At 42.8% G+C, this 26,438-nt stretch overlaps 1 protein-coding gene across 5 annotated transcripts in view; it reads right to left on the reverse strand.

Moving 5' to 3' along the window:
• The window catches only part of SLC1A2 (solute carrier family 1 member 2), a 168,252-nt gene that overhangs the window by 72,181 nt on the left and 69,633 nt on the right, over nucleotides 1-26,438 (reverse strand). Inside the window, exon 1 of one of the 5 annotated variants that reach the window (XM_055355535.2) lies at nucleotides 375-398. The exons of the other annotated variants lie outside the window; for them this stretch is intronic. The gene's annotated coding sequence lies outside the window, so the exon portion shown is untranslated. Of the gene's footprint in view, nucleotides 1-374; nucleotides 399-26,438 lie in introns of those variants that run through there. 5 annotated transcript variants of the gene reach the window in all.

Consider the following 26,438-nt stretch of genomic DNA (forward strand, 5'->3'; position numbering starts at 1 on the left):
GAATAAGCTTAGAGCTGACCATGAAGACAAGTCATTTCATTCTCCATGAGACAGCTCAGTAGCTATACCACAACCCTCACAGGGAAAGGCAGAGATGAGAGACAAACCAACGGCAACCATAACAACAACCGTTTCTTGATGTTTTTGTGTTCCTTTTAACCTTTCCTATCTGTTATGGAAGCATGTTTTTCTAGGGCCAATAAAGCTGGGTTGGGATGAAATTCAGTACACAATTCAGACGTGAGCATCTTCTAATTCCTCATCCATCCTTCACCCATTCTCAGGTCTAGATTTCTAACATGGGCAGGTCAATGCCTTGGGAACATAGTCAAACAGGTAAACTGGCATTGGGACCAGCAAAGTGCTAAACTTACCGCTAAGTCATTGAGAGACCACCTACATCAGGCACGGTCAACTTCTGTGGAACTGGTGAGGTGGCACTCAGAAAAGACAAGATGAGAAATCGAAGGAGAAGAGCTTTTCTTCCATATTGCTTCCTAAGCACAGTGGCCCAAGTCAGCTAATGCCATGAATGGCAGGTATACAGCCAGTGGAGCCTTCAGGTGTCTACACACAAGCTGCAAAGACGAAGTAGCAGGAGACAAAGTTTTCAAGGGATCAATAAAAGTTGTATTTGTTTGGCTCAGAAACAGATGTTAAAACACCAGCTCTGATGAGTAACTGTCAGAAGGCAAGTTGGTGGAATGCAATCACATAATTACATGGCCATTGATTCTTGGTTAAAATGTCTCTTTTCTGGCAGTGGCTGAGACAGGACATTTAGTCGTTTGGACAAACCATGCAACTCACTGGGTCATTACAGAGCTCCAGTGAGATAATATCTATGAAAGCACTGATATAGTATCTGATATATAGTAGATACTCAATTTTAATATCCTTTCTTTGTCTGAAATCCCTCATATGATGCAAACTGACCAGTAAGAGAGTTTACTCACTGTTGAGTTTTAGTAAATCTCCTTGCCAATACATTGGTGCTGGTGCTTTTTACAAACAGAAAGTCCCAGAGGGTCCAGAGTGGGTGGGGGCCTGGGAAGGTCCCACTGCCATCAGCCTCCCTATGATGGAATGACTGGATAACCTCTCAAAAGACATCAGGAGTACAACCTTAAGGATATGGCCTCTGGACTTCTGTGAAATCCTTCCCCAGGCAGAGACTTAGCCAGCTTTGACCCAACAAATTTGCTTATTTCCAGATAGACTCACCACCCCAAACAGAAATAAGACACCAAGTAACAATGAGCCTCCAGGGCCCAATGAGAGACTGGGGTGGGGTGTTTGATCATCTCAAATTGGGAACCTCTTCTAAAAATAAAGATTATGCCATGGCCCAGGAACATATTGGCCAGCCCAGTCCCCAAAGGCCTGTCAATTCTGAAGTAATGGCTACCCACCTCTGGTTCATGGAACAACATGAAAATACATTTGATAACTTCACACATCAACAAGCTGAGGAAGATTCACGTGGCATGCACTCTGGGTTTTGAGCCAGGGGCAACTTGGCCCCTTTCCAGATGAATAAGCTAGCTTGCCTTGAAGCAAACCATCTCTGCTAGCTAAAACATCCTCCACCCACCCTCCAACCCAGCCTTCTTAGACCGACTTTTATTCCTTCCAAATAACTCAGGAATGACTTCCCTCACAAAGCCTTTGATGACTCCCAGGTTTGCTTTGTAGATGCAGTTTACCATGTCGCCTGTGCTCTCAAGGCATTTTTCACAGTTTACTTGTATGTTTTCCCCACTAGAACATAAACACTTTGAGGACAAACTGTGTCTTATTTGTCTCTGTCTCCACCATGCCTAGCATCTTCCTGGCACATAGTAGATGCTCAATTAGTTTATGTTGCCTGAAGGAATGAATGAATGGATGATTAGGTTAAAATATGTTCTTGTCACAGGTTCTTTGTGACACTCCATTACAAGAGGTAGTGGTCCAGAAGGCTAAAAAATCTGAGAAGAAGAGAGAAATGAGAGAAGGAAGATCAGAAATGGTTTCAAGTGGGAAAGTCACGTCCTGTAAAAAGCAGGCGGGCCGGGTGCAGTGGTTCATGCCTGTAATCCCAGCACTTTGGGAGGCTGAGGCGGGTAGATCGCCTGAGGTCAGGAGTTTCAGACCAGCCTGGCCAACATAGTGAAACCCTGTCTCTACTAAAAATACAAAAAATTAGCTGGGTGTGGTGGCAGGTGCCTGTAATCCCAGCTACTCGGGAGGCTGAGGCAGAAGAATCACTTGAACCCAGGAGGTGGAGGTTGCAGTGAGCCAGGATCACACCATTGCACTCCAGCCTGGGCAACAAGGGTGAAATTCTACCTCAAAAAAAAAAAAAAAAAAAAAAAGGAGGGAACACCTGCATTGGGAAAACCAGTGTGTAGCAGAAACGGGCAGCATCACAGCAGGTCTGGTTCTTTTCTGCTGGTGGTTGTGATCCAGCTGCCCTAACCAAGGATGGTGGCCTCAATACTCCCAGCACTCTTGAGGGAAGATGGAATGAGGAACCACTCTAGGTTCACCCAACAAGGCCTTTGGGGAAACTGATGAGGACCTGGGAAGATGCACTTGTCCGTGAAGGATATCTTAGGACCCAACTACCAAGCATCAACATCTCTAAATTGGACCCTCCAAAATGTGGTCCTTCTGCTAGAAAGCATGAGTACTCATTCCCCTTCCAAGAGCCACTGGAACCCTGAGCTTGAGGTTAAAAGAGCTCAGGATTTGGCCCTCAGGCCTGGGAGGTTCTTCTAGCCTCTGAAGTTTCTCAAACTGAGCCTTTCCAATCAGTCTCCCAGATGGGAGTGACTGGGATGTTGACTAAGAAGTGGTTTAATTAGCTGCAGCACCTTCAGGCACTAGGCAGAAACTGGGTGAGGTGCTGTATACCTTAGCCAGGACTGGGTCTTTTTATCACACTTTACAATTGCTTTTCTTCAGTGCAGTCTGTCTCCTTTTTCTTCCTTCCAGACTGAGCAGCCAACCAGGCAATGTAGCATCAATCCCAAGCAAGAAGGCAAGTCACTACCATGACCTTGCAAATTGCAAGATTTACCATGGCAGGCATTCAAAACACCACACAATTCTTTTGTGAGATGATGTTTAAGAGCTTCCTCAAAGGTTCCCTGGAGACCTTCAAAGTCACCCACTTCTGGCTCCCAGAGACCCAAATTTCCTCCTTGAGAGAACTATCCCTTTGGATTCCACCCAAGGACCCAGATTTAAGCCAGAAACTCTTGGAAAAAGCAACCCATTCACTGACACCTTAGTGTAAAGGAGATTCTCAATCCATCCCCCAAAATAGAATTGTCTGGAGGAACCCCTTAATATAGGTCCTGGACAGAACCATATCTGGAAGCCAGACAAAAGGAGATGTCAAAATATAAATGACGTAAACTTTGCCAACTACATACCATTGCCAGGATCAGTCTTGAACTCAACCGTGTTTGAAATTCTGAGGCCTCCACAGCATTTCTTGAATGCTAGCAATTTTATTCTCCTTTTTTTTCCTTTTTAATCCAGATGCTCATTTCACATGAGTGTGCAGTTTATGGAAATTAATCACACCATTCATGTAAGATTTGTGTGCTTTTTTGTGTGAGTGCTAAACTTGAGCTAAAGTTGAAAAATAGGCAAATTAAATTATGGTGTTAGAAGTAAATACATATAATATATCTATCTTTGGCCCTAAATGGCTGATTCCCATACTGGTGGATTTCCCAGCAAAAGAACAGGTACTAATTTTGCCCAAAGAACACCTTATACTTTGGGAACATGTAAACATCTCCTTCAGATGAGGCAAAACAGCAGGGCCTTAAGGTAGTCCAGGTTATAACAGAGTGACCTCACTGGCCAAAGAAGAAGTTTGTGGCCTTCATCTTCCTTCTACTCTTCCATGCCCATAACAGCAAAGAACTCTCATACATTTCCTTTCTTGTCTTCCATAACAGGAACCCAAGCAGGCTCTTCTCCTTGTGCTCATCTTTTAATCGTAAACAATAACCAACATTTCATCAGTTTAACTTTCTAACAAATAAGCTAATAATAACATTTGTGTCATTTAAAAAGCATTTTTGCATTCATCAAGAGTTAATGACATCCCTGAGAGGGAAGGATTATTCTATCTTAGAAATGAAAAGACAGAAGCTCCAGAAGATTCTGAAACTTGCCCAAGCTCATGATGCTTGGAAGCAGCAGAGTTAAACCTGTGCTGTGGTTCTGCAGCAAAGTTAAACCTGTGCTGTCCTTTGCCTTTGAGTCCAGTGTTTTATGGGTATACTCTTTCTAGGGGTATTTGCAGAGCAATGGACATGTTAGAACTACCATCTACACCAAGGCACTAGGTAGCTACTTATGAGACTTGCATTCTAGCACATGGAGAGGGAAGATAGAGAGAGGAAGTGCTGCTAAATGAGAGAAAAGGCAAAGTGAGCTCTGGGGAGCTATGGCCTTGTTGTCTGTCTTGGACAATCCATGCTGCTGGTGCCATGGCCCCAGATGTACCATCATAAGAAAATGGCATCCATTCAACTGACTCCTCCCTTCAGGCAACGAGGGCACACAGGAACCATCCTATTCCCACTGACTCAGCCAGCACTTGCTGCTGTGAAATAACCTCAAGTGTTCACTCCAACTCTGGTTCTTCACCAGGAAGGACTCTCCCATCAGAGGGACCCTAATGTCTGGTAACTGGTAATAATAAGAATAATGATGGTGACAATAATGATGACAGCAGCTAACATTTACTCAAAACTAACTTCATACCAGGTATTTTTCTAAGTCTTCTTATATATGAACTTATTGATTTCTCACAATAACCTCAGGAGATAGGTACTACTATCAGCAACTTTTACTGAAGGAAAAATGAAGTCATTGAATGGTTAAGTTACTTGCTCAATGTCACAAATGTAATGGATGGTAGAGCTAGGATTTGATCCCTGTCAGTCCTGGACTTGGAAAAACTGGTCAGCCCACTCTCCCTCCAGCCTGAGAAAACTTGCTCTTTATATTAGGCAATTTCATGCTAGCAATAGACATTGACACTGAACATTTGGCCAAAAGAGTGATTTTGCTGTTGGGGGATGGGAAGGATCCCAGAGAGAAGAAAGTTAACACCTAGTCCAAACCAGAGCCTGATCCAAGAGCTACATACAACAGTCATGGAACCCTAGAATTTCTGGACTAGAGAGGCTTCCTGTCCCCTCTCAGCCTCTGGACAAATGATTATCTGGTCTAGCGGCCCCAACTCTGTCTCTGGATCACTTGTTAAAAATACAGATCTCCAAAACTTATGTCCACACAAAACACTGCACGGGGATATTTATAGCAGCTTTATTTATAATTCGCAAAACTTGGAAGCAACCTAGACATCCTTCAGTGGGCAAATGGATAAACCATGGTACATGCAGACAATGCAATATTATTCAGCACTGAAAAGAAATGAACTATCTATCCAAAAAAAGACATGGAGGAAAAATAAACGCATATTACTAAGTGGGAGAAGCCAATTTGAAAAGGCTACATACTGTATGATTACAACTATATGACATTCTGGAAAAGGCAAAACTGTGGAGGGGCATGGTGCTGAATAGGTGAAGCACGGAGGATTTTTTAAGGCAATGAAAATACTTTGTATGTTACTATAATGGTAAATACACATCATCATACATTTGTCCAAACCCATGAATGTACAACACCAAGAGCCAACCCTAATGTAAACTAAGCACTCTGCATGATAATGAGGTATCAATGTAAGTTCATCATTTGTGATAAATGTACCACTCTGGTGGGTGATGTTGACAGTTGGGGAGGCTGCACCTGAATGTGAGCAGGGGTATATGGGAACTCTCTGTACTTTCCACTCAATTTTCCTGTAAAACTAAAACTACTCTTTAAAAAACAGCATATTAAATAAAAACAAACAAAACAAAGCACAAAACAGATCTCCAAGCCCCATCCCTGAATATTCCAATTCATCACATCTGGATGGGGCCTAGACCTCTGGGCTTTTGCAAAAGCACCCAGATGACACCGTTGCAGCTAATCCACATACCAATGTCTGGTCAATGCCTGAACAGTTGCAGTGCAGGACAGCTTATCACTTCTACTCTAACCATCCCGCCGTTGGATAGCTTTGACTATTAAGAAGCCCTTCCTTTATGGTGAGCCTATATCTGTTTCCCTGCAGCTTTTACCCACAGGTTATTTTTCTATCCTGTGGAGCTACCTAATAATAACAGTTACCATCAGACAATGTACTGGATGCTTTACATGTGTTATATCATTGACTCCCCACAACACTCTCACAAGATAGCTACTATTATTAGTCCTTCTTTATAGATGAAAAACTGGAGGTCAGAGAGAGGAGCACATTTGCTCCAAGTCAGGCAGTTGGTGAGTAGATGACCTGGGATGGCAACCCAGCTTGGCCTGAACAAGGTGCACACACTTAATCACGACACTTATAGAAAATGAAGCTGAATCCCTTCTCCACCTACCAACCTTTGAGGCATATGAAGTTTCTGCTCAGGGTTTTCTCTTCTCCAAGTTTGTCACTATCCTGGTTAAAGCACCTCAAGCTACTTACTTGCCTGTGCCTCCCAGACCTGCACACAACCTTCCAGGTAAGGGCTGGTCACTTCCCCACTCCCCTAAGCCCATCAAAGACTGCCTTTCTCACTTTCAGCCTCCAGCATGTCAGATTCTACCAGAGCTGAGGCTTCTGCCCCGCCTTTGAAAAACTGAAGGGCACAGGTAATTTCACAGTAGAGAAAGAAGGTGGTAGGGAGTACTGGTAATGAATAAAACCATTTATTGACTTTTTATTCTGTACCAGTGATAGGTAGAGTAATGCCCCAACAAATGTCCATGTCCTAATCCCCAGAACCTGTGGATGTGTCAGATTACATGGCAAAGGGGCTCTAAGGCTGCAGGTGCAAAGAAGGTTGCTAATCAGCTGACCTCAAGATAGGGAGATACGCCTGAATTCTCCAGGTGGGACCAGTGGAATCACAGGGGTTCTTATGCGTGAAAAAGGGAGGCAGAAAAGAAAGAACTGGAGGATGGCAGCATGACAAAGACACAGCCCAATGTTGCTGGCTTTAAAGATAAAGGAAAGGGCCAGGAGCCAAGGCATGTGAGAAGCTTCTAGAAACTGGCAAAGGCAAGGAAACAGGCTCCTCCTCCGAGCCTCCAGAAAGGAATGCAGCCCTGCTGACACCTTGATTTTAGCCCAGTGAGACCCAACTCAGACTTCTGGCCTCCAGAACTATATGATAATAAGTTGTCTTGTCTTAAGCCTCTTGATTTGTGATCATTTGTTACTGCAACAATGGGAAACTAATGTAGTACCAGACCTTATGCTAAGTATTTTCTACACTATCTCATTTGTTGTTTACAAAAAGCCTCAGCAGAAGGTGATAGACATAGAGAGTTTCCTGTCCACACCCACACCTCTGCTGCTTCTAGAAATCTGCTCAGAGAAGCAGCATGCTCAACCAGACACTGCTTCTCAGCCTCCCTTCCTGAGATGTAGGCTGAAGTGTTCTGCTCCTCCCTTCCTCACTTCTTCCTGCCCTAGAGAAATGCAGACCAAAGTAACATCTTTCTCTCTTTAGCCAATCACGTGTTTAAAAGGCTCAGCAACACCATGCCTCTAAATGGCTTCCATTGCCCACGGAAGCCTTTCAAGGCCTCCCAGAGGACTTGTGCAGTTCTTTACTTTGGTTCCTTCTAATGAGCTGCTAAATTTGTGGCTATTGAAAGTGAACTAAACATCCAGTCCCTGTTGATCCCAGCAGTCCAGTCAGCTTACTGACTGCCCAATTGCTTCTCAACTAGTTTGATCTGCTAAATTTACAAGTGATAAACTGAGCCATCCAGTCACCCCTGAAGGGTAACGTTCTCACCAGGAGAATTTCTTCTTAAGAGAAGAATGTATATTTCTCACTCTGGTAGCTTGTGGAGACAGACTGGTTCACAGAGCTTTGTGCTGATATGGCACAGTCCACAAGTGCAATACATCCTCTTGCACGATCCATTCTCTTCCCACCTTTTGCATACACAGATGCAGTTCGTGGTGTTTGGGGAATATTTTACTTTGCACATTCGAACCTGAAATCTTAAGTGACTCTTTGATGTTGTCTCTTTGAATAATCTTTTCCTGAGCCCCCAATCTACTTTTCATGCCTCTGAGATCTTAACGTTGCACAATTCATCACATTCATATGGTTTGCCTCTCCCACTAGGCCTTAGACTCTGTGAAGGAAGGGCCATACATCTATCCCTGGGCCCTGTCCATGTTAGGTGTTTAATAAGAATTTTTGAGAGACTAGTGATTTGGAGGTACTAAGGGGACCAAAGTCTACAGGGACTGGGAGGTGCCTCTGACAGCGAGTGGCAGGACCTTATCAGCTTAAGCATCTCCCATGGAGATGGCTTTGGACAGAAGCCTAAACAAAGCACAAGGAAAGGATCAGGAAACCTGAAGTCCACCAGAAGCTCCAACTAATGTTTAGTGACCTTGCCAAAAGCAACTAGGGCTTCTAATTACCACAAGTGATCATGACTTGAATTTTTATGCACTTCCTGAAGTCATTCGAGCAGCACCACGTCTCCTCAACAGCCTGGAAGTGGTAATGATGTGGTATGTTGGCTACCGGGTCATCAACACCACTTAATTCCTTGGCAACTGAGGTGAAAAGCCTTCATCCCAAGTGCCTTGGAAGAAAGGCTTGTTCCTGCTCAACTCGTAAAGTCTCAAATTTATGCTGAGGATAGTTTCTCCCTGAGTGACTTATCAGGTTGACTCTTAAATTATGACATCAAAGCAAGGAACATGTCCTGTTTTTATTTGAATCCTCTATATAATGACATGTACAATGGCAGGCACCTAATAGGTGTTCAGCAAAAACTGGTAGATTGAATTTCGTATATGACAAAACTAAGAGAGAGGGGTCAAATAAGACTTACAGATAAGTCCAGATGAGATCTCTGGACTCAAATATATTCTAGGGCTTTGAGTTAACACAGAAATGGCAGGGTTTTTTTGCCATGGACAATCATGCTTTCTTCCTCCATCCTCCCTCTCCCCATCTGCCCTGAGCACACACTCAGCCCCTTGTCCTTTATCTGAGAGCAGATTCGACTCCACAATTCATTAGGGGAGAAATTGTTATTGTATTTTATGGGGAGAAAGGGAAGAAGTCTGCAGCACACACTACCTAGAGAACATGCAATACAATTTCATTATAAGCAAATTTGTTCTTCCTCCCCATACTCTTCAGAGTGTCTCTCCTCCTTCTCTTTTACTTCAGTTCTCGCTCTTAACTTCCTTAGCCCACTGAGCTAAACCTGATGGATCTTCAAACAACTGCCAACTGTTTCTCAGGTTGGCTCCCTGGAGTGGTCTCATTCCCCATCCGCACACAGCTGATCAAGTATTCACTCTCCGAACAGGTCTCTTTCGCAGCTACTCAAAAAACATAACCTTTGGCAGGGTGCAGTGAGGGGGCACATTGGCTCACACCTGTAATCCCAGCACTTTGGGAGGCCAAGGTGGGTGGATCATCTGAGGTCAGGAGTTCGAGACCAGCCTTGCCAAAATGGTGAAACCCCATCTCTACTAAAAAAAATACAAAAATTAGCCAGGTGTGGTGGGGCATGCCTGTAATCCCAGCTACTGGGGAGGCTGAGGCAGGAGAATCACTTGAACCTGGGAGGCGGAGGCAGCAGTGAGCTGAGATGGCACCACTGCACTCCAGCCTGGGTGACAGAATGAGACTCTGCCTCAGGAAAAAAAAAAAAAGCAAAAACCATAAACAGAAACAAAAAGAAAACATAACTTTTACCTATATTGTTATACCAAAATTAACAGTTGTCACAGAATTTATTCACCTTAAGATAAGGATTCCTTTTCTTTATTGCTAAGCTAAATAAGCAGTAACTTTAACAATGTTAATGATAAAGAGTTGGAAATTTATTCTAAAACCCTTTAATTTATAGTAAGATATTGTTAATCATTTAAGTTTTTCTTTCTCTTTTTTTTTCCCCTTGAGACAGTGTCTTGCTCTGTTGCCCAAGCTGGAGTGCAGAGGCACGATCTCAGCTCACTATAACCTCTGCCTCCCAGGTTCAAGCAATTCTCATGCCTCAGCCTCCCGAGTAGCTGGGATGACAGGCATGCACCACCATGCCAGCTAATTTTTTTTTTTTTTTTTGTATTTTTAGTAGAGACGGGGTTTTGCCATGTTGGCCAGGCTGATGTTGAACTCCTGGTCTCAAGTAATCTACCTGCCTTGGCCTCCAAAAGTGCTGGGATTACAGGTGCAAGCCAATGCTCATTTAAGTTTTTCTTAAGTAAACTTCAATGCACTTTGTTTCAGTATTATTATTGAAAGTTAATAAAGGGTTTTGTCCACTTATAATTATGAAACCTAGATCCCTGAGTGGCAACAATCAGATAGAACTAAGAAGTGATTGTCCCTTAGATAGGCATGGATTTTCCAGTCTGCCACAGTCCCCACCATCCCTTATTGTCTCCTTGACACCAATGCGAAGTGTCAATTACTATTTATCATCAGGCTTCCATTGCTGTCTTTCTGAAAAGAGTGTTAAGAGGAAAGTAAACTGTTTCCTGATTTCATGTGCATACCTGCCTGGCTCTCGTTAAGTTAGCAGCCCCTGTCCCTTTTGGTTCCATCATTGTACAGATGGGAGCTTTCTTCATAAGCTTAAGTAAAATCTTCAAAAGAGGAATGAAAATTTATGCACCAGGCTACAAGCAGGTAGGGAGTGATTTAACAGAGCGAGTCATGTTGTTGTTACTAAAGATGTCACATAATTTACAACTTTGAGCAAAGGTTCCCAGGGGACAGGTGTGAAAACAAAAGCAAGTGATGTGTCATCTCACCTTCCTGAGAGCAGGCAGAGGCAGTGCTTTAAGAATCATTGATGACTGACTAGCAGGTTACAGCGGGTGGAGGAGGGCTTCACTATCTTCTCTGCATGGCCCCTTATTATCAGTAGCCCCAAGATTAGAACTCTCCAGAGCAATGACTCAGTATGTGCTCAAATGCTGAGACATGACTTCAGCCTTTTCTTTACCAGTCTACTTTGGGGGGCAGGATGTGAAAATTTGGTGAGTTGGACTCACAGCTTGTAGAGTCCGGCTGGAGAGCAGTTTTGTTTTGTTTTGTTTTGCAACATCCCTTAAGACAGACGTTTTGTACAATATGAGAAGTGACTGTTAGTCATTTTACAGATGAGAAAGCAAAGTTAAGTAACTTTTCCATTGTCAGGTAGCTAGGAGTAGACAGCTGGGAATCACACCTTGGTCTGTCTTCATCCAAACCCAACCCCTTTTCATTATAATATGGCAGCTGAAAGAACCTGATACTTTAAGATGAGAATAACATTCTTCAATATTTCTTTATTTACAGCATCATAGACATAACCTTCAATTGTCCAAAGTAGTTAAGAGTGTATGCATTGATTGGGGGGGAAGTGTGTGTATTGTTGTATATTGTTTTATTTTGCCACTCTCAAGCAAACTTCTCCTCCAGTCTCATCAACATATCCAACCTCAACCTCATAGCTGCTAATTCTTCACAAATACCCATAAAACCTATCTATTGAAAGCTATATTTCCCCCAAGATATTGGCCATATAGGCAACTTCAGGCCAAGTTCTTTCAAACTTCAGCCATAGCAACCGCAGTTGCACAACCAAGGGCAGCTGTGATGAAGTCACTGGGAACAAATTAGCAGAGGTCCCAGTACTCCTCTGGCCTGTAATCACTCATCACCTCAGACTGTGTTGATGATCCGGACCCTGGGCATGCCATTTAGCTGAACTCTATAGCTGAAGGAAATGCTCAGGAAAGGATTTTTAATTTGAGATTTTCCTTTGAATAATGTGAGGCTTCATTTTTTGGAGAAAGGAAGACAGTCTATCATGAGTTACTACCAGGGTCCTCACAACAATGCCAAGCAAAATCTGATCCAGTCTCACCCAAGTCAGTGGCTCATATCTACAATCCCAGCACTTTGGGAGGCCAAGGCAGGTGGATCACTTGAGGCCAGGAGTTCAAGACCAACCTGAGCAACATGGTGAAACCGTGTCTCTACCAAAAACAAAAATTAGGTAGTCTCATAAGCCAGTCTCAAAAAAATTAAGTAAATAAATTTTTTAAAAAATTAAATTAAAAAATGTTGTTAAAAATCTGATCCAGTCTCTTCAGACATCCTCCCACAGAAGATGCTGAAAAAAGGTTTCTTATATGGTACAAATACACCATGGAATACTATGCAGCCATAAAAAGGAATAAGATCATCTGCTTCAGAGGGACATGAATTGAGCTGGAAGCCATTATCCTCATCAAACTAATGCAGGAACAGAAAACCAAACACCACATGTTTTCACTTACAAGCAGGAGCTGAACAATGAGAACACATGGACACAGGGAGGGGAAAAACACACACTGGGCCTCTCAGGGGGTGGGGTGGGTGGGGGTAGAGCATTAGGAAAAATAGCTAATGCATGCTGGGCTTAATACTTAGGTGATGGGTTGATAAGTGCAACAAACCGCTATGGCACAGGTTTACCTATGTAACAAACCTGCACATCCTGCACATGTACCCCACAACTAAAATTAAAATTAAAAATTTTAATTAAAATTAAAATTAAAAAGAGAAGGAAAAAAGGTTTCTTGATGATCTCTATCTAGACCCCTTTGAAGGTGACCCAATCAGCTCATTAATTGTTTGCTCTTGAATACTTGCTTTCACCCAATGGGCTTTGATATTATTAACAGTACTGATTATACTCTCAACATTTATGGAACATACTAGCTCCGAGATAAGTGGTTTCCTTTGTTTGATCCTCACAACAACAATTCTATAAGCAAGTAGGAGGAAGGAACAAACAGATAGAGTGCTATTATTATCCTCATTTTATAGACAAGGAACTAAGGACACCGATGTGCCTAAAATGACCTAGTAAGCATCAGAATCACATAGCTAAACCTACATTGGCCCAACTCCAAGACTTTAGTTTGTAGGACTATGCTCAAGTAACTAGGCAGCCAATTCAAATACTCCATCCTCCAATTTTATATTTATAAATTACAAGCACTCACAGCCAGGGTCAGCAACTCATGGCTTTCCATATGGCCCATGAAGCCTAAAATATTTACTCTTTGGCCCTTTACAGAAAAATGTTTTCTGACCCTTGGCCTAGAAGAACAGTAAACCAAATCCCAAATTTTCCATTCAGTGTACTGAGGTCTCTGTAGTACTTGGGACCAGCAGATTCCATAACATTTTTTAACTCAAGAAAAATATTTATTTGCATTGATTTATGTAAATGACCCTGAGTGATGAAAGTTGGAAATAAATTTGGGGAAAAAAAGAGCTAAAGAGTTGTGGTTGTAAAATATCCACCTCCTGAACTACTGCAGAGCTGCTGGTTAACCAAAATCCAGGGAGGGTTTTGCCAGAATCATGAAGAATTTTATGAATGGGTCTACACTGAGTACAGAGAAAAGTGCCCACAGGCCTCTCTGTATCCATGTTGATGGGGGATTAAAGAAGACTCCTCCTACCAACATCCAGCCAAACAGAAGACTAGCTGTTTAAATGGCTGCCAGCATGCTAAGCGAATAGAAATAGTGACAAAGAGGGTAGTCAGAAAGGCAGTGAGTAACTATTCATTGTTTTCAAACGTGGCGAGAGGTGTTTGGTAATCTTTGTGTAAAACAGACATCTGAGTCATCTCAGCAGCAGGGAGTTCTCATGAGTCATATAACACATGCTAGTCACAAATCAGGTCTTTCCACCAGTTCAGGAATATTACCAACAGTATCACCACACTACTCAGTATGGATCCAAAACTCAAGGAATATCTGTCTAACTACACCTGCATGTTCAAATGTACTAGATGTACCATGGTATAACAGGTGTACCATGGGTGTACCAGTAGGTGTAAACAGACTCTACCTATAGGGTAGAGTCCTTTAAGGTTGCAGAAGAAACAGCTGCAAACTCCAAAACTGCCCCAGCTTGCTGTGTGAACTTGTGTATGTGCTGCCTCTTATCCGAGCCTAAGACTCATCTATAAAATGAGATGTTTGAGTTGGATGCCTCTCCCCTGCCTTCCAGCTCTATGAGTATGTGGAGCGGAAGCTCCACCAACAGTTTAGAAACAGTCCTGGAATACACTGCTGACTTATGACTCATAATTCATCATATCTCATTATCTAATTAGTATTATAATTACCATCAACATTATCATTGTTATTATCCTTAGTATAGCATAAATAATAACAATATAATAATAACTAGCATTTCTTAAGTGCTTTGCATGTGCCAGATCTTATTTGTTGAGGTCTCTAGAATATGTGGGACAAGAAGATTGTAGTATCTGCATAGATCAGGAGTTGGCAAACTACAGCCACGGGCCAAATCCAGTCAACAGCCTATTTTTATAAACAAGGTTTTATTGGAATACAGCGAAGCCTATTGTTTACCTATTGTCTATGGTTACTTTTGCACTCCAAGAGCAGAGTTGAGTAATCGCAACATAAACCCTAAAATATTTATCTGACCCTTTACAGAAAACACTTGTTGACCCCCTTCTTTTAGACCCTAGATAGCAAATCTGTTGTTTTTTGCCTCCCTAGTGTCTGCTTGCTACTCTTTTGGTTCTATCCTCTCGACTTCTCAGGGCAATTCCCCTTCTAACTCCCGTCCCTATGGTTTGGATGGAACTGACCCATGCCCATCTCAGGACTGGTGAATCAGGATACTCTATCCTCATAACCACATAGATTTGTGGGTGATCATGTGGACCAAGTTGGTCCAGTGAGATATAGTCCTAAGACTTTGGCTAGAAAAAGTGGGAAGGAGGAGCTCTTCTTTGCTGAGGTCTCTTAGCTGCTAGGATGTGTCCAGAGCTGCCGGCAGCTTATAAGGGAATGACCTGCCTTTGTTTGAGGACAAGGAGATATGGAAAGAGAATCAGTCCTAATAATAAGATTTTAGCTCCTAGATCCAGATACACCTAAAGTTATCTCTAGACTCTTTGGTTAACAAGCTGATATATTCTCTAGCTCACTTAAGTCAGACTAAGGTAGGCTTCCATCACTTACAACTAAAACAAAACAGTCCTTTGAAATAGACACAATTACTTTACCCACTAAGATACACCTGATCAAGATCACATAACCAGTAAGTGGCAGAGGCTAGGACCCAGGTCTCCACTGAGCTTTTCAAGATGAAGGGGTCAGCATCTAGAGCTCTCTAGAAGATCTGGCTAGAAGCAGGGACACAACCAATGGGTGATTTTCCTGTCTTTGAATTGCTCTCTAAAGGGCAATTCTTTGGGGGATCATCTTGTTTTCTACTTATGACTGTCCCATGGCAAGACCCAGTAGAGTACTGGCTTCTCATGCAGTAATTTGGGGCAAGTTATGACAAAGAGTGATGTCATAGCCATTTGTCAGCTCTTCATTCTTGCCATTTAACTGGGAAAAATTTTTGCTGGGGAGAAACTTGACCTCCCTCTGTTGGGATATTTAGTCATTCAGCAAGAAACATGGAATCAGGGAATCTCAATGCGGTGAACAAGATTGTGGGTCAGGGCCCTTCCGTGTCAAGGAGTCAGTCAGGACAGATTTTGCTGAAGAAGAGATTTCATAAAATCAAACCTAACTGGAACTATCCATTCCACAGGGCATCTTCTTATATTCTGCTTTGAAGGGGACAGACTCCAGAAGGAAACATGCAGTGCAGGGTATGGAAGCAAAATCTCTGAGGGAGATGTTTGGTTAGTGTGTGGCTCAATGTTACACCTTTACCAGCTGGAGGACCTTATCATGAGGACTGGGTTTCAGATAGGGATCCTGGTGACTCACAGGACCCTCTGTCAGTGGTCCACTGGTCTCAACACACCACATCAAATGAAAGAATGGATTCAAGCATTTTTTAATGATTTTCAACCATGAGAGTTGAGCATAAGCTGGATGGGCAGATGGATGGATGGAGGGATGGATATTGGACACACAGAAGATTGATAAGCACAAATATATACATGTATAATTGTATATACTGAGATTACAAGTAATATTTCTGGAAAGATCACAGAATATTGCTGAGAGTAGCAGCCTCTAGGGAGAACTGAGAAAATGGGTATCTCAAATGAGAGGGTGACTCACAGATCACTGTATTCTCCTTAGCTCTGTTTAAATGTTTTCCTATGTGCATTTATTGCTTTTTCAATGTTAGGATTAAAAATAAGAGGGAATTATCAAAAATATATTTAATGACAAAGCCCTCTTGGCTTCATCCCTCAATGACCCTAAAATTTAAATGACCAAAACCCCATTTCCTCAGGCTTTCTTGTTAAGCTTTTTTCCTTGAGGCTTTGTAATACCAGCCATGCAGACACACTGACATGAGCTCTCTGCTCACGTGTCACTTTCTGAGCAGAAAGAAGAAGCAACGGGACCCAGCTCATGTCAGGAAAAGATGTTACATGAGACCTGTTCCTTTGGTGTCTGCCCCAATTCAGTGCCAAGCCAGAGGTAAAGGGCAAAGGGTGATAGGAAGGAGTCCAAAATACGGGCCACAAAGGCCTCTAGTCCATCTGGGCACAGCTGGAGCCAGGGCAGGGCAACGCTGGCACAGAGATAAAAGGGCTGTCCACAGTCTGGCCTCTGAGGGACTTGAAGTCCGTGGAATGATCTGAGCTCCCTATCTGCTTTAGTATAGTCAGTGGACAATGTCTATCACTTCAGAAGAATAGGACATGAAACAGAGCTGTCCTGCACAATTCTGAATCACACACATATTCTGTAGGAAGAACCTGTGTCTGGCTTTAAAGCCTACTTCTAACCCTTTCTAGCTGTATGATCCTCAGCCACTCACTTTAGTCCCTGAGAGCTTCAGTTTCCTTGTCCATACAAAGGAAAAAGATTGTAGCGTAAATTAGATGGAATCACTTCCGTTAAGTGCCAGCTACAAAGAAGCAATCAGTATTGGCCTGGTTCCCCCCTCCCCTTTGGCATCTCAGAAGTAAAGGGAATGCTTTTTTAAAGAATTTATTGATTGAAAGAGACAACAGAAAACTGTCTAAATGAACTTTCTTAGAAAACTGTGCAGACACTGAAGTGAGACCCAGCTTCTCTGGACTCTTATGTAACAAGTTACATAAGGGTCATCTTATTCCCCCAGTGTGCCCCCTGGGATTATGGTGTGGAGGCTAAGGTCAAAAGGAAATTATGTAAGCATAATCCTGGGAAATTGACAAACAAAGCAGTGACCAGTTCAAGGAGCAAACCAGCAGTATGTTACTGTGAATCTCCCAGACGCCAGGAACTTACATAAAACACAGATTGAGTACATTTGGTTGACAGCGGGGAAGGGAATTGTCAAAATATTTTTTAAATGGTATATCAATATGCAAAACTATCTGAATAGAGGCTGGAACTGCATTAGAGCAGCCTCTGGAAGGTTCAGGTTCGCCCCGAAGTGCTACATATTAACCTGTTAATTGTTGCCTCCTAGGGAGGTCCCTGGCCGGAGAGGTAGAGGGGAGAAGTGGGGGTAACGAGACTTAAGATTGAGGAAAGTGAACTTGGGTTGGGGCACCTTACCAACAAGTATTTAAGTATTTACTACCTACCAATACTAATAAATGAAGGCATATTTAAACTACCAGCTGCATAGCAACCCTGGAGAAGAAGCATTTCTGAAATAGTCGTATTCACGAAAATGTTTAAAACCCTGTTAAAAACCTAATAAGGTGTGTGATGTTCCGCTTCCTAAAGTATAATTTAAAAATATTTTTTAAAAAAAACCTAATAAGGTATAGAACATCACAAGCAGCATGCAAAAAACACTCTCAACTACCTTAGCAATCAGGGCAGAGTAAGTGAAAATACCAATTTTTGCCATCAAATTGACAAAACATCTTTAAAAAGTTGACAACATCTGTGATTGCCAAGGACAGGTAAATTTAACATGGGAGTCCAAACCGGTATTGGGTGTTGGGGGTAAGTTTGGTAGTTTCTATCAAAATTTAAGATATGTAATACCTTTTCACATCCCAAAATGTTTTTCTTAATATCTATCTTGAGAAATGTGGACGTATGTTCACAAAGATGTCGATTCTTTGCAGAATTGTTTATAAAAGTAAAAAACTGAGTAATAACCTAAATGTCATCAATAGAGGAGTGCTTAATAAATTCTGATATATTTTGATGCAATGAAAGTGTACGGACCTGTTAAAAAGAATGATGCATTGCTATATGAACTGATACAGAAAAATATCTAAGATGTATTTAAGAAGCTGAAAATTGCATATGCATGTGTACATTTATAATGTTTGGAAAGAAATTCTGGAAAGAAAAGTTAAAAAATGATAGGCAAGGATTACCTCTGGGAATGGATGAGGGTTTTGCAGACAGGTGTGTAAATGGAGATTCTTATATATTTTTGTAGGGTTTTTGCTAGGCTTTTACTTTTAAAATAATGCATATAAATGTATCATGCTGTACAATTAAAACGACTTTTAAGAAATGGTGAATCAGCCATCTACGATGTTTGGAAGAAGACAGCATTTGTTTTAATGAGAAAAATACTAACTTTTAAAAGATGAGTCTAAGAAGCTGTCATTTATAAAGGAAGTTATCGAGGATGTTCTAAGCTCTGTGTGAAGATTTACCTCCAAGCTCACCCGATGCAGATACTGACAAAAGGTAACTTTCTGCCCAAAATGAGTCTGAGGTTTATGCTTGAAAATCAAAGCAGTTTGTGTAGAAGAGAACAGAGTTTATTTCTCTCAGATGTAATGTACCTCTCAAATGAGTGTTTTTTGTTGTTGTTGTTTGTTTTTTGTTTTTTTTGACTTGGTTCAAAAGGAGCCACAGCATAATAATTTCTACCGGGGTACCTTTTGCTGCCTCGTGTAAGATTAGAGAACAATGGCTAGGTGTGGTGGCTCATGCCTGTAATCCCAGCACTTTGGGAAGCCGAGGTGGAAGGATCGCTTGAGCCCTGGAGGTTGAGGCTGCAGTGACCAGTGATCACTCCCCTGCACTCCAGCCTGGGCGCGACAGAGTGAGACCCTGTCTCAAAAAAATAAAATTAAAAAATAAAATGAAATTTTATAAGATTAGAGAAGAATGCAGCATCTCTTTTCTGAACTTTAACCCTACACATTCAGTAGCAGATGCAATTATATCCCATTCACACTCAAGTTCATGTGTCAGAAAATACTAGCCCCAAGTTGGTCTTGACCACCTATATTCAACTACTAGGACATCTTTTCCAGAATGGAACACTAATGGTTCTAGAGTGGAACTGGAGTTTGCAAGTGGGACTTCTATCACTGTCCTGCTCTGATACATCGTGAGGCTTCAGACAAGTCACAAAAACCACACTGGTGTGTCAGTAGTGAGACAGGAATAATACAGGGTGGTTGCAGGAGACTAGAAGCAGTTTCACAAAACTAGCAAAAAGGAAACTGTAGAATTAGCAGCATAGGCTAGGGGCTGATAAAAGACCCTGAAAAACAGGATGTGGGACAAGCTGGCTAGGACCAACTGGACCCAACATAGCACTGGATTTGACCTAAGTTTCACCTAGGACCTCATTATACACTCATTAACATACCAAATCACACACCCACCAGCACCACGACAATTCCGAAACAACCATATTTGGTGTAAAAATGGGTGGCACCACAGTTCTGAGAAATCTTCACCTTTTTCCAGGAACCTTCATGAATATTCCACTCCTTGGTTAAAGAAACTCGTAAAGTTAGAAGCCACAAACCCCACTGGGCATGACTTTCTTGAGTACACACACACTCCCCTTTCTTGAGTGTATACTTTTCGCTTGCAATAACTCTCCATACTTTCACTATTTTCCTGACTAGTCCTTGAATTCCTTCTCACTCTGGTGTCAAGAGCCTGGACACCAACCAGGATGGAGGTCCCCTGGGAATTTGGGGACCTACCCTAGCACATCAGTAGCAGTAGTATTAGCATCCCCATTTTCAAATGGAGATAACCTATTATCTGTGTACCAGAATAATAATAATAATAATAATCATAGTATCTGTGCACCAGGATGTGCACAGACACACACACAGAGGCACACACACACATTTTTACACAGACACACACAGGCACACACACACACACAGATCTGGTGTATTCGAAAAACAGAAATTAATAATGATGTACAAGCATTGTGAAATCCCTTGAAAACTTCTGCCTAAACATCTGTTACAATGTCAGGTGATCATTTCATAGCAGATGAAATGTCTGGAACCCAAGACACATGGCTGAGAAGTGGCCCCACTGAGAACTCAGATCCTTTTTTACCCATCATTAAAACTTTTTTTTTTTACAGCTGAGACCTAAGTATAATCAAAGTTATTAATTTGTTCATGCATTTACCCATTCAACAGATATTTGCTGAGCATCTTCTCTGGGCTTGGCATTGTTCTATATGCTACAGATACAGCAGTGAATACCATAGAGGCTTACATACTGAAAGAGGGAGGTAATAACAAACAATGTCATATGGAATAAGCACTGTAAAGAACAATGAAGCAGTGTACTGGTGAGTGGGATATTTAATATAAGGTGGTCAGGAGGCGACATTTAACCAGTGACTTGAAGAAAGTTACAGTGACCATGTGGATCTTCGGGAAAAGTATTCTGAGAAGGAACAGCAAGTGCAAAGGCCTGAGGCAGGAGCAAGCTTGGTATATGCTACAAATAGTAGCAAGCTCTCACTACACAGTGCACAGGTCAAATTCTGTGAGTGCATGCTTGGTGGGATTATGGAACTCTCCCCCTGAAAATGCACATACAGACAAACTTTCCTTACAATTTCAGACCCCAGAAGACCTTTACCCACAGCCACTAGTTAAGATCCTTTGTTCTACTCCAACCAGTTGTTGCTTCTGACATGGCTCTGTGATTCCAAAAGGCTGAGTCCTGGCTGCCATCCCTCACATGGTGAAAGACAAAAAGAAGGCCAACCTCCCTCTTCAGACAATGTGCTTGTTCTGAATTTCAAAAAGAATGGGAGACCCTTCCTGCTTTCTCAGCTTCAAGGACTAGGAAACTATCTTCGAGCAACAAAGAGCACAATCTTCGGCCTGCTCACTCACCCTCTCTGTAACAGGAAGGGCTTCTGGAGCCCTGAGCACCTGGATTGGATCAAATTCCATCCACTCTGATTTGGAAGTGAGCTAGAGGAGCTTTTAATCTCCAGAAGGCAGTAAGAGAATTGGACCAACCAATTAGGCTTAGCAGCTCTGATTCAAACAGTGAGCATGTAACTGAGAAATACTTTTGGTTTGTCTCTAAGTGGAGTTTTGAATGCCCAAAGAGTAAAAAAAAATAGTTCTTTTGAAAATAATAAACAAGCCGATTTAAGCAGCATGCTGAACCCAAGCAATCCAGTCCATGATGCTTGGCCTGTTTCATGCCAGTATCACATATGCCGCCAAAGGACTCGCAGTGCTAAGACCATCACACCTCATAACTCTTGCTAAATACCAGGGTTCCAATTACAGCTCCACTGTAAAACACTTCATAAAACGTGCAGACCTTGCTCCTGCTTTTGCAAACCCAGGCTTGTCTTCCCTCCTTTCTCTCCTGGGTTCTGCAAATGGCCTTCCAGCTTTCAGAACCTTCTGCTGAGTTCTGAGGAAACTGAGGTCACTTGCCTGTGATTGCACTGTCTGAAGATCACATCCTCTTTGCAGAGGAAGTGCTGGGTGATTTCACTCCCTGTTCCCTGTGCAAGGCTCACTGGGCGCCAATAATTGCACCATTCAGAAAGGTCAGCACCGCCACTGTGAGCATCTGACTGTTGGGACTGGAGGGGGACCAGTGATGGGGACAGGCAGAAGAGGGGGAGCTGAAGGTTACCTCCTCACACCAATCACAACATGAAATACCCACACAGCACATGGGGCAGAGGTTACCAGAGTTAACTATAACCCCTTCACCAACCAGACTCTTTCCCTGTCTCTTAAAAAAAGGTAAAGAAATAGTTTTACAATATATTTTCCAGATGAGCTAAATAATATACATTTTGTCTACAGAAAAATACAATGATGAATATGGAAATCACCAGTAAATCCCACTGCCAGGAAAATCTAAGTAATAGCCAATGCTTGTACCAAGAATTATTTTAAATGTTTTATATTCATTTTAACTCATTTTCTTAGTTGAACCTCACAACCTCTCTATAAAGTTGACATTGTTTTAAGACCCATTTTGCAGGTGAGAACACCAAGTCACAGAGAAATTAAGTAACTTGCTCAAGGTCTCACAATCATTAAGCATAAGAGCTGCAACAATTAAAACGCAGACCCATGTTCTTTTTTTTTTTCTTTATACTTTAAGTTCTGGGATCCATGTGCAGAACGTGTAGGTCTGTTACATAGGTATGCACGTGCCATGTTGGTTTGCTGCACCCACCAACCCATCATCTACATTAGGTATTTCTCCTAATGCTATCCCTCCCCTAGACCCATGTTCCTAATGCATCTTAGCCATGGCTGCTTTCCATTTGAGGCATCCATTTCCATCCCACCTCCTGCTGTTCTGGGGTCAAGCATAGAGCAGGGACTTCTTCCTCCCTTAGTCTCCATGGGCTACTCCTTCCCCTGCCAGCTCTGCAACCCTTTATGAGCCTCCCCAAGAATCACACACTCAAAAGAGCCACCAGCAAACCAGACAGGGAAAGAAGCTGCCTTTCACTCAACTCGGGATGTGCTGAGCTTCTGGCATACCCAGGGGATTGAGGGGATACAGTGACTGGGACTCAGCTCTTGACCACAAGGCATTTGATCTAATGGCAGAGACATGACCTATAAACAAGAGTAACTAACGACAGAAATGTAAACAGACTCTAGGCTCTTTGAGGGCAGGTTCACGTCATATATGCCAGGGACTTAGAGGAGGCAGTCAATAACTGTTTGTTGAGTGACTCAAAGCGTAAGCTAGTAAGATCCTCTGCTCATGGCACTTATTATCCTCTGAAATCATAAAGAAGTCAGAAAGGGCTTTCTCAGTGAAATGACAGTGAAGCGGAGACTCATGGGATGGATATGACAGACAAAACAGAGAAGAGGGGCAGGGCAGGGGCATGTGCCAAGGCATGGGAGCAGGACTCCCCATGGGTACCCCACATCTTGGACACAGGATGGAAGAAGACCTCGTGCTCACAGCAGTAGTTCTGTAAGCAAGGAGCTGGGACGGGAAAGGGGACTGGAAAGATAAATAGGGTCAGATGGTGGAAGTGCTTCAGTGCCAAAGGGAGGAGTTTAGACTTTGGAAAAAGACATCTTTGAAGATACAGATTTGAGAGTTAACTACTTTAAAAAGCTAGAAAAAGCTGAGGGAAGAAATTAGCTCTCCAACTGAGAAAACAGACAAGAAAAAAGAGTTTGGGAGGGATAAGAGTTTAACCTTGCAAAACAGCCACTTCTGAGGGGTATGAGGAGGAAGAGGAGTCCACAAAGGTCAGACAGAAAGGAGCCATGAGAGCGAGAAGAAGCGCGAAGGAGCAATGGTCAGGGCTTCCGCAATAGCGGTGTTACTTTTGGACACTCCCATGAATGGAGTCTCCTAGTCTGCTCTGGACAGACATGGTAACTCAATATACTTGCTGTTTTGAACCCCTGCTCCCCACTTCCAGTGGCATTTGGACCACTTTAAAGACCAAAAAAAGGATCACAAGCAGATTTCATCTCATGGGCAAAGTCCAAATCACTGATAGTGGCTGCTGGAGCAATGTTTTCCGAAGGATTCCAAGGCTGAATCTTCACTTAAATCCAGATTCAAAGTGAATGAGTTCTATAATTAATTAGCAGTATCTGCTGTGGACACAAAATTAAGAAGTGGACATATGCATGCCCGTATTTGCCTTCCTTGCTTTCAATAGTTTGCATTCATTTCATTTCTTAGAGACAAGCTTATTTAGAACAGCAGTTGTATTTACCTCAGTGCCAGGCCCTGAGCCAGGCAGGCACTAGGAAAACAGAGATCACTGTGCTCAGCAATTTTTTAAAATACAGATGAAGTCTTGCCATGTTGCCCAGGCTGGTCTCGAACTCTTGGCCTCAACCAATCCTCCTGCCTTGGCCTCCAAAAGAGCTGAGTTTACAGGTGTGAGCCACCACACTCAGCCACAAATGTTTGTTAAATGAATACATTTGTTCCTAAGAAAAATGAGGACAAAGAAGCTGGTTGTTGTGAGCTTCAGGAATTCAGAAGTGGCAGAAGGGACCTCTTCCTCTGAAGCTAGCTTCCCATTTTGGCCTTGCCTGAGGCCAAGCTCCATGTGACAAGTCTGGGCGGCACCTGGGTTGAATTCAGGCCTTTCTTATTCATGGAAAGTGCCCAGCCCACAGACACTATCCCCTCATTGCTCTGCGGGAGGAATTGTTACTAATGCAGCTAAAGGATTCTAGAATTCATAAGCAGAGCCTCACCAGGAACAGGCCTGTCAACTGGTGCAATGGCCAAAGCAGTCCTGGGCCATCTGTTTTTAATAAGAGACATGTGGAATGCAAGAGCTAGAGGCATGCTTGGCTTGGCCTCCCCTGGGGTTGGTGAAAAAACTGTCTAAAATTGAAGCAGGCCAATGGACACACATTTCTAAGGGTCTCACCTCAATTATTTATTGATGAGCAAACCTAATAATTCCTCTTTGTTTCTCAACCCTCAATAGGGTGCTTGCATGTAGCAGATACTCAATAAATGAAGAAGAAATATTAAATTTAAAGAACTCCTGACATAGATGGGAGGAAAGCAAACAGGTGAGAAGTCATGTCCAAGAGGTAAACAATGCCCTAAGCAGAGGGGAGGAAGCACATGACCAACTGATGTAGGCACACATCAGCACTACTAGAATTAAGAAGACAGAGGCCAGGCATGGTGCCTCATCCTGTAATCCCAGCACTTTGGGAGGCTGAGGCGGATAGATCACCTGATGTCAGGAGTTACAGACCAGCCTGACCAACATGGTGAAACCCTGTCTCTACTAAAAATGCAAAAACTAGCCGGGCATGGTGGCTCACCCCTGTAAATCCCAGCTACTCGGGAGGCTGAGGTGGGAGAATTGCTTGAACCTGGGAGGTGGAGGCTGCAGTGAGCCGAGCTCACACCACTGCACTCCAGCCTGGGCGACAGACCGAGACCTGGTCTCAAAAAAAAAAAAAAAAAAAAAAGACAGAGAAATTGAGGGAATCATTGGGAACAGGTTCCCAAAGGAGAAGGATGTGTGCTGAGTTTGAAAGGCTATAGGTAGACTTTCTTTTGGTTGGAAGAGGAAAGGGGAGAGGATACATCAGGCAGAGGAAATACAGAGCAAAAGCTCAGAGCAGGATGGGAATGGCAAGGTTCAAAAACAGGTGGACATAGAGGGAGGTGAATCTGGCAGCAGCAATGAACAAGACTGGAGGCAGGGATGTAGATGGGGGGCACTGCGGGAGCCCGGGCAGGGAGGGAGGAAGCCTGCATTGAGGTGTGGACAATACAGATGAGATCAAGGTAAAAACCAGCTCCAAATCGAAAGGGAGAATCACAAAAGAATCAAAAATACAAAGGGAATCAAAGACCAACAGATCACAGAGAATAATAAATAAAAGATAATGACAGAGGAAGTGGTAATTTTCTATGAATCCTCGGAGGCATACATTCTTTCTGTGCCCTAGAGACCAACAAACCTTGTCCAGCCAATGCCCACGGCCTGCAAGCCAGGAATTCTGATGTGTACATCTTATGAACCCTGTGGTACTGTCTTCCTCATCTCAGACCCACTTCCTCTGCCTTTTACTCCCTTCCGTTAGTGAGAAAATAAAGAGAGAGAAGAGCTCTTCCCCTCCAGATTTTCAGTCCTTTCGCTGCAGCTAGCCACCCAGGTATCTGAGAAAGCCCTACTCTCTCCCATATCAAAGATAAGTATCTAATGAACTCAGGTATATAAGAAATCAGGTGCTTACTTCTCACAGGACATCTGCATTTCAAAGGAATCCTAACCCAGATTCTTAGATTCCCAGTATGTCTCCAGGGTTTCCTATTAGCTGCATGCCTGGGAGGGGATTGAGAGGGGAACACACAGTCTTTGGGCTCAGGGGGCTTACAATTTAGTAATTGAAAAGGCCATTCTTGTCTGTTTTGTACTTATGTTTTCCAGCAAGGAGTAGAAGTCCTGTATGGTTAGAGACCTATGTTCGGGGTAGTTACAAACATGGGCTCAGAGACAGAGAGACCTAGGTACCAATCCCAGCTCCACCACTTAACAGCTAAGAAACTTTGGGTGAGTTTCTTCATGTCTCTGAGCCTCAGTTTTTCTCCTCCATGAAATGAAAGCACTGTATGAGATCACCCATACAAA

The sequence above is a fragment of the Gorilla gorilla genome, chromosome 9, assembly GCF_029281585.2.
Source record: "Gorilla gorilla gorilla isolate KB3781 chromosome 9, NHGRI_mGorGor1-v2.1_pri, whole genome shotgun sequence".
In the NCBI taxonomy this organism is placed as follows: Eukaryota; Metazoa; Chordata; class Mammalia; order Primates; family Hominidae; genus Gorilla; species Gorilla gorilla.